Source organism: Oratosquilla oratoria, chromosome 12 (assembly GCF_046742065.1).
Source record: "Oratosquilla oratoria isolate Oo_2021 chromosome 12, ASM4674206v1, whole genome shotgun sequence".
Taxonomy (NCBI): Eukaryota; Metazoa; Arthropoda; class Malacostraca; order Stomatopoda; family Squillidae; genus Oratosquilla; species Oratosquilla oratoria.
Window position 1 is genome coordinate 57,510,677 of NC_134788.1, and position 12,795 is coordinate 57,523,471.

Sequence of the window (12,795 nt, forward strand, 5' to 3'; positions counted from 1 at the left end):
CAAGAATGCTCCTAACAAGTTGACATGGAGGCCTGAGCAGGAGAAAGCGTTTACGACGCTTAAGAACCTCCTCTGCAAGGAGCCGATACTTCAACTACCGGACTTCAACCAGCCTTTCATCCTCCGGACCGATGCGTCCCAAGAAGGCATTGGGGCTATCCTGATGCAAGAAAGGGATGGGGATATTTTTCCTGTTAGTTATCATAGTAGGAAGCTGAAGCCAGCGGAGTTGAACTATAGTACGGTGGAAAAGGAGTTGCTTGCAGTTGTAGAGGGCATCAAAAAGTATTATTATTTCCTCTACGGAGATAAATTTATTTTAGAGACTGATCACTTGCCTCTTTCGAGCCTTAGGACCTTCAAGAACGCCAACGCCCGAATCATGAGGTGGGCATTGTACCTCCAACAGTTCAACGTGGTCATCCGGTACATCAAAGGAAGTTCAAATGTTGGAGCTGACCTGATGTCCCGACTGCTCGAGAAAGACGTAAAAGTGTAGTAATTGTACTTTTATAGAATATTATAGTTGTGCAGTTAGATTTCAATTCAATTACAAATCAGTGTCTCTATGTAATTATTACTGGAGTAATTGGTTAGACATTGCGTGGAGCAATATCTTTTTGTGTGGGTGAGTGTCACAGATCACTTGTGACTCGTAAAATTTGGCTGAATTATACATATACATAAACAGCTCATTAACTAATACATCAATTACAGTTTGAAGAAACTTAGTGGTTTGCGAGAGTATCACCAATTTGCGTAATCGAAGTTCGAAACTCTGAAGCTTCAAACCTCCGAAACTTCGAAACTCAAACTCCGAAGCGCGAAGAGTAGAGGAAGGGAGAATGACCAGAATGGACAGTCAAGAATCGACACAACTGGTGAAAGATTCTGACAGAAATAGACAGTGTACTCAGTGTATTTGCCCCCCCCCAAAAAAAAAACAAAAAAAAAACAGGAGGCTGATGTTCGTGTGAGATCCCATGAACAATGCTATGTGTTATTAATGTAATTTAAATACTTTTATTAACAGGTTCAGAAGTTCATACACGTTTTTGTTTGTATTTCTGTTTTTGAAGCTACTTCTATTTTTTATTACTTCCATGAGTCCATGTGCACTAACACTACACACGGATCCTACAATAATTTCTGTCTATGCGAGAGTATACGCGTGCCAGTGCCTTATCACTGACTAGCACAAGCGTGTAACAGTATAAAACGAATATTTATTCTATTATATATGTCTAAAATACAGAGAAATCTGAAAAACCTTATTAAGTATACTCCAGACTTCTGATACATCACACTACTCAGAGGAAGGAATTCAGGTTAGCCCCCCCCCCAAATTCTTATCCTGGATCCGCCACTACAGACTAGAGTGAAATGTAATGTGGAGGCGATAAAAGAGAGGAAGTGGAACTGGGTACGTAAGTTTGTGCGAACGACTGATGAGCGATGAAGCAAGTGTGATACGGAGTGGACGCCGCGAGATGAGAGAGACGAGATTGAGACATTTGCAGGAGTGACGTGGCAGAGGTCGGCTCCTCAACAAAACTTCCGGTTACAATTGTCTTTGTTATTATTTGGGTAAGGATAACAACTTAAAGCAATTTCTTTAAGTGATCTTGCAGAGTTGCAAGAATATTTTAAATTCGAGTCATTTGCGAGACCGAAGTGTTACGAAAATTGTAAACAAAGAAGTAAGCCAAACAGGCAACGTTATAGTTATTTGTAAAGTTCGACAGTAGGATAAGTGGTTGGATAATACCTGTAAGTTAAAGACATCATCATGATCATAGTTGTAGCTATTAAAGGTTTTAGATACTTTAGAAAGAATGCTGTAATCAGTAATGAGACCAAATATAGTATTGAAAGAAGCCCAGTGCTTCAAACTTGTGTAGGGGGGAATTTTAGACAGGATACATAAAGTGTAGTGAAGTATCTCAAATAACGATAACCTTCCAAGAATTGGGAAGTACTTTACATTATATGCTGATGTTTTATAATAATTCTAGATATCGATTGAAGCTCAATTAAACAGAGTACAAACTAACAAAGCTATGCTTAAAAGAAGACCTGGTATGAATATGCATTATTTTGAAAGAAAAAAATAAAGTGGAGAATGAAAAGGATATTGGATTAGTGATTCTACATTATCTAAGCATTGTATATGTGCCCTAAATGAACCAAATGAGATACTGTGGTAAGTGGCTCAGTATGTTTAAAAGTAAATCTAGCTATCAAGAAATTATAGATTACAGTTCCACCTACAGTCACAGTGGTATATGTTTATATATTTTTTGTGTGGGGGGAATGCTGGATGAGAAAAAGTACAGTGGCGAGCCACAAAACTCACATTAATTACAAGAAACAAAATATACAAATGCCACTCAAAGATCTTTAAGTCTGTTCTTAAAAAAATAAATAAAGGAGAAACAGGGTAGGTTAGGTATGGAAGTTTATTTTCTCTGACTGTGTGTCATTTACAGATGTGCTACTACATTTTTGTTTAGAAAGGGTATATATATTTATATATATATATATATATATATATATATATATATATATATATATATATATATATATATATATATATATAAATATAGAGATATATGTGTATATATATATATATATATATATATATATATATACATATATATACACATATATATATGTATATACTGTATATGTATACATATATATATATATATATATATATATCACAGCATTGTCACAATTGTTAATCTTCTTTCTAATATTTTCAATCCTTCTCACTATAGTTCTGACTTTGGGAGGATGATCGAAAATCAATTGTCCAAAGTTCTCCATTTTAATAAAAGATGACGTTTCGACTTCACAGAGTCATTATCAAAATAATTACATTTATCACAACACAATTACACAGAACACAACAATTACATTTTTCCGAACTGAACAGTGCGACGTCTTTCCATATGCATAGAAAGACTTACAGTGGAGAGTGGCTTGATGACCTGGATGATCTGACCCGACTTGATCGCCTATGGAGAGGGGGAGGGGGAGAGGGAGGGGGAGGAGTAGGGGGGTTCGGGGCGGTAGGCGATGCGAGAGGGACGGACATACTACCACCATTGGTGGGATTATTTCTCACATGTCTTGATGAGCTATTGAACAAGGGAATGGCAGTAATCATATTGGATTGTATATTAATGCTAGGAGCCCATTCCCTGATATACATAGCCTCTAGCATCCTTAATTCTCTTACATCATTACATTGAGTAACTACTTCAGTGTTGTTAACAATGGTTGCTCTATCGAGGGAAGACTGGTGTTCGTGCTGAAAATGATTTTTTATGGCTCCCTGTTGGAGGTGGAGTGTTAGGCGACTGCTAAGACTACAGGTCGTAAACCCAATGTATGCACATCCATGGAATGCGCAGTTTCCAGTTTTGCAGTCGAATTTATATACCACATTGGTTTTTGACAGAGTCCCAGACTTGCCAGACAAATCATTTTTCAGCACTAAGGAGCAAGTGCGGCGGTTCTTATAAACAATTACCATACGTAAGACATGGCTGTCTTCCACCAGTTTGCAGTTCCTAAAGACGATGTCTTTAATACGTGGAAGACAGCCATGTCTTACGTATGGTAATTTTTTATAAGAACCCCTGCACTTGCTCCTTAGTGCTGAAAAATGATTTGTCTGGCAAGTCTGGGACTCTGTCAAAAACCAATGTGGTATATAAATTCGACTGCAAAACTGGAAACTGCGCGTTCCATGGATGTGCATACATTGGGTTTACGACCTGTAGTCTCAGCCGTCGCCTAACACTCCACCTCCAACAGGGAGCCATAAAAAATCATTTTCAGCACGAACACCAGTCTTCCCTCGATAGAGCAACCATTGTAATGATGTAAGAGAATTAAGGATGCTAGAGGCTATGTATATCAGGGAATGGGCCCCTAGCATTAATATACAATCCAATATGATTACTGCCATTCCCTTGTTCAATAGCTCATCAAGACATGTGAGAAATAATCCCACCAATGGTGGTAGTATGTCCGTCCCTCTCGCATCGCCTACCGCCCTGAACCCCCCTACTCCTCCCCCTCCCTCTCCCCCTCCCCCTCTCCATAGGCGATCAAGTCGGGTCAGATCATCCAGGTCATCAAGCCACTCTCCACTGTAAGTCTTTCTATGCATATGGAAAGACGTCGCACTGTTCAGTTCGGAAAAATGTAATTGTTGTGTTCTGTGTAATTGTGTTGTGATAAATGTAATTATTTTGATAATGACTCTGTGAAGTCGAAACGTCATCTGTTATTAAAATGGAGAACTTTGGACAATTGATTTTCGATCATCCTCCCAAAGTCAGAACTATAGTGAGAAGGATTGAAAATATTAGAAAGAAGATTAACAATTGTGACAATGCTGTGGTGTTTAACTCAGTGTGTATCAAGGAGAACCTGCGTCCTAAGTATACGATTCTACGAATATATATATGTATATATATGTGTGTGTGTGAGAGAGTGTGTGTGTGTGTATGTATGAATATGGAAGCTCGTTGGCAAAGTGGGTTAGGGCAACAAAAATCGAGGGGATGGCGGTTCGAACCCTACCACTGTCGATGTTGAATCAAGGGCATGGTTCAATAAAAAATACACTACAAGGTCCTCTGTAAAGGGCACCATCCCTTCTGGTAGTGGGGGTGAGTTTGTGACATTAAATCAAATCATATATGATATATATATGTGTGTGTGTGTTACTATAGCGTGAGGTCTACCTCCCGCTAGTACTATAGCATGAAGTCTTCCATTTCCAAACATTTATTTTAGCAATAAACAAATATTTTGTACATATCCTAGGAATGACTTAGTTAATTGGATTTCTAATTACATTCATATTAAAGGAAGTAATGATTAAATAAACATGTTATCATATATTTCCATACATTTATTCTAGTGATACACACTTCGTACATCTGCTAAGAATGACACAAATAGGTTAGGTCAGGTTAGGTCATGTTTTGATGTATTTGGACAGGACACATGTTTGATGGACAGATGAGGGGAGCGTCCCTGAGGAACGCGGGTCACTCAGTAGACCTCAGGCTGCACCTGGGTAGGCGACATGTGGTGATAGACCTCAGAATCATGAAAGGCATAGAAATTATTGATAGAGAGGATCTAATAAAATGAGATGATAGAAATACAAGAGGACACGGAAAGAAAATCAAGAAAGACAGCTATAGAAAAGATCTGAAAAAGAACAGCTTTCCTCACAGAGTAATAGACAGTTGAAACAAGTTAGATAAGAAAGTGGTGTGTGCAAAAACAATACATAAATTTAAAAAGTTTAGATAAAAGGAGATATGAAGATGGGACACCAGGCGCATAGCTCCCCTTCCCGTAAAATACAACTAGGTAAATACAGACACACACACACACACACACACACACACACACACACACACACACACACACACACACTTCAGTGAACGGACGGCGTAGAGGACATTCTGAAGAAAAAGTGAAAAATAGAGGATACCAAAGCAAAGGAAGTACCTATTGTATTTGCAGGGTGGGGGGGAAATTGCTCGTGGGGTAGTGGGAAAGTAGGGAAAGAGGAGAAGGGGAGGGATTGCTGAGGGAAATGGAAGGAAATGAGGAAGGAGAAGACTTGGCCCAGGCAGACAGACAAAATGTAAACATCAAAAAACGGCCTCCCGACCAGCTGAGTGACGACGAAATGTCTAATAAAAATGTAAAGATCAGAAACATAGATAAGAGCAGTTCAATGGAAGGTGAGGATGATAATTTCAAAGGATTTAATGAAAGGGCAGCGGATACCAACCTCCCCCGACTGACAAAACTGGAGGAAAAACTTCAACAAATGTCTGACAACTGGGAAGTTAGGTTTGGCAAGATGACAAAAATTGCCGAGAGGTTTGAAAAATTGGAAGAACTAGAAAAGGCGAACAAAAACTTAACTGATGAAATAGAAGACCTAAAAAGACAGTTAAGAGAAGTAAAGGTGGAGAATGAGGAATTGAAGAGGAATAGTAAAGAAAACAGAGAGGCCATAACTAAAGAAGCTTAGAATTGGAAAGCAACCCAAGAAGACAATAAAGTTTCATTCACTGACATAGTCAAACAGCAATTGAAAGAACATACTGAAGACTCAGTTATTAAAGTGATGAGACAAAAGGAGAATATATTAAGAGATTTAGCAGACAAGAAGAAATGTATAATTATATTTGGAATGGAAGAAAAACACAACCCAGATAGGACCACAAGAATCAAAGAGGAAAATGAAAAAGTAAGCCAATTACTAGAATCAGTTCAGGAAGATGAACCAGAAATTATGAAGCAAATCGAAGAGAAATTTAGACTCGAAAAGTATAGCACAGATAAGACCAGACCAATTAAGATTAAATTCAAGTCACAAATGACGGCAGAGAATATCTTATCCAAAACAGGGAAACTAGCAATAAGTGAACAATATAAAAAGGTATGGATAAAAAGGAAAATTAATAAAGAGGAAAGAGAGGAAGAAAAGCAGAAAAGACTTGAAGCTAAGGAAAAAAACGAGAACAGAACGGAGTCAGAAAAAGAGAGATTCTATTGGAGAGTAGTGAATATGAAACTAAAGAAAGTCGACATACAAGAGAAAAACAAAAGGGAAACAGAGAACACAATGGAAGTGGCAGAAAACTAAGAGTGTCTTACACAAATATAGATGGATTAATAACAGGATTGAATGATTATTTGAAGGAAAAAGAACCAGACATAATGGGAATTGTAGAAACAAAATTAAAAGGTCCACTACCACCCAACAGTGGAGGACATGATGCATATAATTATTGGATTAGAAACAGAGTGAAAAAGGAAGGGGGTGGAGTTATGTTCCTGACTAAGAAGGTTATAAACGTGAAGTGTGTCACATATGGAAAGAATACAGAAGAGATGATAATGATGGAAGTAGAAGACAGAGATAAGAAGAGCAGAAAGTTTGTGATAAATTATGTGCCTCCAAAAACAGCCTCCTGGGAAGAGAGTGAACATAAAAGTATGTTAGAGGACACAAAGTTTGCATTAAACAAGATAATAGAAGATGGAGGAAGAATAGTTATGATGGGCGACTTTAATTGCAAAGAAATCTGCTGGGAAGAAATGACAGTAAAGGGTGGAGACGGCTCATGGGGAAACGCTCTACTTGAGATGTTTATTGACCATACAATGACACAATGGATACAGGAGAACACTAGGTATAGAAATGAAGAAGAGCCATCGAGACTAGACCTAATAATTACATCTGAACCTAGAATAGTGGACAAAATTGAATATAAAACACCAATAAGTAAAAGTGACCACATATTGATTGAACTGGAACTTAATGAAGAAAAATATATGAAAAGAAATGAACAATATAGAAAAGGAAGAATGATGTATGAAAAACAAACTTTGATAAAATAAGAGAATTCTTTCAAAAAGAAAACTGGGAAGAAATATACAAAGAAGAAACAACAGTAGAAGAGAAATGGAATATTTTGACAAAAATTTACAAAAAAGGAGTGGAAAAGTATGTCCCAAGACAAAAACAAGAAAAAGAATATGTAAAATGCTGGTACAACAAAAGTTGTAGGGAGTTAAAAGACAAAAGAGACAAAGCCTGGACCAGATGGAAAAAAGACAGAAGACCTGAAAAATGGAAAATATATACCTGTTATAGAAATGAATATGTACAAACGTGCAGAGAGGAAAAGAGAAAATATGAAAAAGATGTCATAGAAAAGTGTAAAGATCAACCAAATCTATTCTACAGATTTGTAAACAATAAACTGAAAAACAAACAAGACTTGGAGAAAGTAAGACAAGAGGGAGTTGAATACACTGAGGAAATGGAAATGGCGGAAATTATGAACAAACATTTTAAATCAGTGTTTACAAGGGAGAACATACAAACTGAAGAGAACGAATGGAAAGAGAAAGTCCCCCCTATGGAAGAAATAGAAGTAACAAAGAATGAAATATTGACACACTTGAGTATTCTTGATGTCAGAAAATCGCATGGACCAGATGAAATAGCAAACTGGATACTGAAATAATGCAGGAATGAACTGGCAAACAAAATACATAGCATATTAAACAGTTCCTTGAAAGAAGGAAAAGTTCCAGAAGATTGGAAAAAAGCAAATATAGTACCTATATATAAAGGAGGAAATAAAGAAGAACCTACCAACTATAGACCAGTCTCTCTAACAAGTACAATAGCAAAAATTTGTGAAAGAATTATCAAAAGTAGATGGGTAAAATATTTAGAAAAAAACAGTGTTAAATCCAAGGCAATTTGGATTCAGACAAGGACAATCATGCATCACCAATTTAATATGTTTCTATTCAAGGCTAATAGATATAATACAAGAAAGAGATGGATGGGCGGACTGTGCATTTCTAGACCTAAAGAAAGCTTTTGACAAAGTACCACATAAGAAGTTGCTTAAGAAATTAGAAACTGAAGGAGGAATACAGGGCAAACTGCTAAATTGGATGAAAGAAAAATTAGAATTGGATGAAAGAAAAATGAGAATAGTGATAAGAGACCAGCACTCAAAATGGGATGAAGTAATAAGCGGTGTTCCGCAGGGAACAGTTCTGGCCCCAATAATTTTTGCTATATATATTAATGATATGGATGAAGGAATTGAAAGCTATATGAGCTTCTTTGCAGATGATGCAAAACTACTGAAAAGAGTGAAAACTGAAGATTGTGAATCACTACAGAGAGATCTAAATAAAGTATGGGAATGGAGTAGGAAGTGGGAGATAGAGTTCAATACAAAAAAGTGTAGTATAATGGAATTTGGAAAAAGCAAAAACAGAATAACAGGAGCATATAAATTGGGAGAAGAAGGAATAAAGAAAGTAGAAAATGAGAAGGACCTGGGAGTCATTGTTATGAATAATATGTCGCCTGAGAAACATATAAATAAGATTTTTGGAGAAACTTATAATTTAATAAGAACAAAGTTGCATTTACATACCTGGATGAAGAAATGGTGAAGAAAATCCTAATCACCCTGATAAGACCAAGATTGGAATATGCAACAACGATATGGTCACCAAGTACAAAAAAATGTATAAAAAAACTTGAAAGAATACAAAGAGCAATTACAAAATTGGCACCAACACTCTCAAAACTATCATATGAAGAGAGACTAGAAAAACTTGAACTACAGACACTAGAGCAAAGAAGAGAGAGAGGAGATTTGATAGCTATTTACAGAATAATGAAAGGCATAGAAATTACTGATAGAGAAAATCTGATAAAATGGGATGACAGAAATACAAGAGGACACGGAAAGAAAATAAAAAAAGACAGCTATAGAAGAGATCTGAAAAAGAACAGCTTTCCTCACAGAGTAATAGACAGTTGGAACAAGTTAGATGAGAAAGTGGTGTGTGCAAAAACAATACATGAATTTAAAAATAGTTTAGATAAAATGAGATATGAAGACGGGACCCCACGAGCATAGCTCCCCTTCCCGTAAAATACAACTAGGTAAATACACACACACACACACACACACACACACACACACACACACACACACACACACACACACAGAAATCCCCCCTCTATGAAGGAAATAACTGTAACAAAGAAGGAAATCAGCAACCAAATAAAAAACCTTGATGTCAGAAAATCACATGGTGTGGATGGAATTGCAAATTGGATACTGAAAGAATGCATGGAAGAATTAACAGATAAAATACACACTATAATCAAATGCTCGCTCAAAGATGGAAAGGTACCACAAGACTGGAAAAATACAAACATTGTACCAGTATATAAAGGAGGAAACAAGGAAAATCCAACTAACTACAGACCAGTCTCCCTAACAAGTACAGTAACTAAAATATGTGAAAAAGTGATCAAAAGTAGATGGGTTAACCACCTGGAAGAAAAATCTGTACTAAACCCAAATCAATTTGGATTTAGACAAGGAAGATCATGTACAACAATCCTGATCTGCATCTACTTGAGAATAATAGATATAATACAAGAGTGATGGATAGGCAGACTGTGCCTATCTAGAACTACAAAAGGCATTTGACAAAGTACCACACAAGAAATTAATAATAAAATTAGAATCAATAGGTGGCATTGGAGGTAAACTATTAGAATCGATGGAAGACTTCCTGACTGGGAGAAAAATGAGGGTAGTAATTAGAGACAAATATTTGAAATGGGAAGAAATGATAATTGGTGTTCCACAAGAGTCGACGCTGGCTCCAATCATGTTTGCCATATACATAAATGATATGGATGAAGGAGTAGAATGTTATATGAATTTCTTCGCAGATGACGCAAAAATATTGAAGAAAGTAAGAACAGAAGAGGACTGTGATTCATTACAATCGGACCTGGACAAAAGAAGAAAAGCTACCAGGAGACTGGAAAAATGCCAATATAGTGCTGATATATAAAGGGGAAATAAGGAAGACCCTAACAAGTACAATAGTCAAAATTTGTAAGAGAATGATCAAAGATAGATGGACAAAATATCTGGAGGAGAATAATATACTGAACCCAAGGCAATTTGCATTCAGACAAGGAAGATCATGTACCACTAATTTAATTTATTTCTATTCAAGATTGATAGATATATTGCAAGAAAGGGATGGCTGGGCAGGCTGGGCATTCTTGGGCTCACAAAAGGCATTTGATAAGGTACCACACAGAAAATTACTATATAAACTGGAAACAATAGGAGGCATAGATGGAAAACTATTGAATTAGATGGAGGAATTCATATATGGAAGAAAAATGAGAGTGGTGCTCAGAGACAAATATTCAAAAGGGGAAGAAACGAGTAGTGGCGTCCAACAGGGGTCAGTACCAGCTCTGATAATGTTTGCTATATATGTAAATGACATGGACGAAGGTATTGAAAGTTACATGAACTGCTTTGCAGATGACACAAAGTTATTAAAGAGAATAAACTCCAAAATAGACTGTGACTCATTGCAGAGGGATCTGAACAAAGTCTCAGAGTGGAGCAAGAGATGGGAAGTAGAATTCAACATCAAGAAGTGCAGTATAATTGAATTTGGAAAAAGCAAGAAGAGAATAACAGGACAGTATAAAATTGATGGAAAAGAAGTAAAGAAAGTAAATTCTGAAAGGGACCTAGGAGTAATCATCACCAAAGACATGTCGCCAGATATATATATAAATGAAAAAGTTGGAGAAACATATAATTACATTGTTGAGATCAATAAAGGTGGCCTGTAAATACTGTACCTGGATAAGGAAATGATCAAGTAAATATTACAAACACTGATAAGGCCAAAACTGGAATATGCAGCACTGATATGGTCACCCAGTACAAAAAAGAATATAAGAAAATTAGAATACTAAGAGCAACGACAAAGTTGGTGCCAACATTTGCAAACCTGGCATATGAACAATGACTGGCCAAACTGGAATTGCCAACCCTGGAATAAAGAAGAGAACAAGGGGACCTAATAACCATCTACAGAATTATGAAAGGAAAAGAATGCCTTGATAGAGAGGACTTATTAAAGCAGGACAGAGGAAAACCAAGAGGACATGCAATGAAACTCAAAAAGGATTGGAGTATGCGGTGATGACATGGTCACCAAGTACAAAAAAGATATATAACAAAACTTGAAAGAATACAAAGAGCAATTACAAAATTGGCACCAATGCTCTCCAAATTATCATATGAGGAGAGACTGGCAAAACTTGAGCTGCAGACATTAGAGCAAAGAAGAGAAAGAGCAGACTTGATAACTACCAAGTATTTATAGAATCATGAAAGACAGAAATTATTGATAGAGAGGATCTAATGAAATGGGATAGTAAAGATACAAGAGGACACAGAAAGAAAATGAAAAAATATAATTATAGAAGAGACCTGAAAAAGAACAGCTTTCCCCACAGGATAATAGAGATTTGGAACAAGTTAGATGAAAATGTGGTGTGTGCAAAAATGATACACGTATTTAAAAAGTCTAGATAAAAAGATATATGAAGACAGGACACCACGAGCATAGCTCCCCTTCCCATAAAATACAACTAGGTAAATACACACACACACACACAACAAACTATAGACCGGTGTTCCTTACAAGCACAATTGCAAAAATATGTGAAAGAATTATAAAAAAAAAAAGAATAAATGCACTAAATACTTGGAAGAGAACAAAATACTAAACCCCAACCAATTTGGATTTAGAAGTGGAAGATCATGTACTACAAACTTGATATGCTTTTACCCAAGATTGGTAGAAATAATACAAGAAAGAGATGGGCAGACTGTGCCTTCCTGGACTTACAAAAGGCTTTTGACAAAGTACCACACAAAAAGCTACTAAGAAAAATTGAAACAGTGGTGGAATACGGGGAAAATTATTGAAATGGATGAAAGACTTCTTGAACGGAAGAAAAATGAGAGTGGTACTTAGAAAAAAGAACTCATACATACATATACCAAGGCTTTTTCCCCCTTACAAGGGAGGTAGCCAAAAAGGAAAAGGCATAACATCATTTCCACCCATTCCATCCCTGAATACACTCCACACCCCTCCACCCTCCCTCTCATCTTAGCACCTCCTGGATGACGGGTCATCCCTGCACCTTGTCCACTGCCCTGGGTCAGAAGCAGTGTCACAAGACACAGTACATCCATAGCAAGGTCGTTTTATCAAATAGGCGACCCCCCCCTCTCCGTCCCCCCATGCATTAAAGGAGAAGATGGGGAGAAATTCCTTCGGGCTGTGTCAAAT

The 12,795-nt window shown here is 36.8% G+C and overlaps 1 protein-coding gene across 2 annotated transcripts in view; it reads left to right on the forward strand.

Annotated features, from left to right (window-relative positions):
- Positions 1-1,458: 1,458 nt before the first annotated feature.
- The window catches only part of LOC143030794 (uncharacterized), a 28,073-nt gene continuing 16,736 nt past the window's right edge, over positions 1,459-12,795 (forward strand). The window contains exon 1 of one of the 2 annotated variants that reach the window (XM_076194011.1): positions 1,459-1,587. The gene's annotated coding sequence lies outside the window, so the exon portion shown is untranslated. Of the gene's footprint in view, positions 1,588-1,694; positions 1,771-12,795 lie in introns of those variants that run through there. The other variant, XM_076194012.1, reaches the window with a different exon arrangement.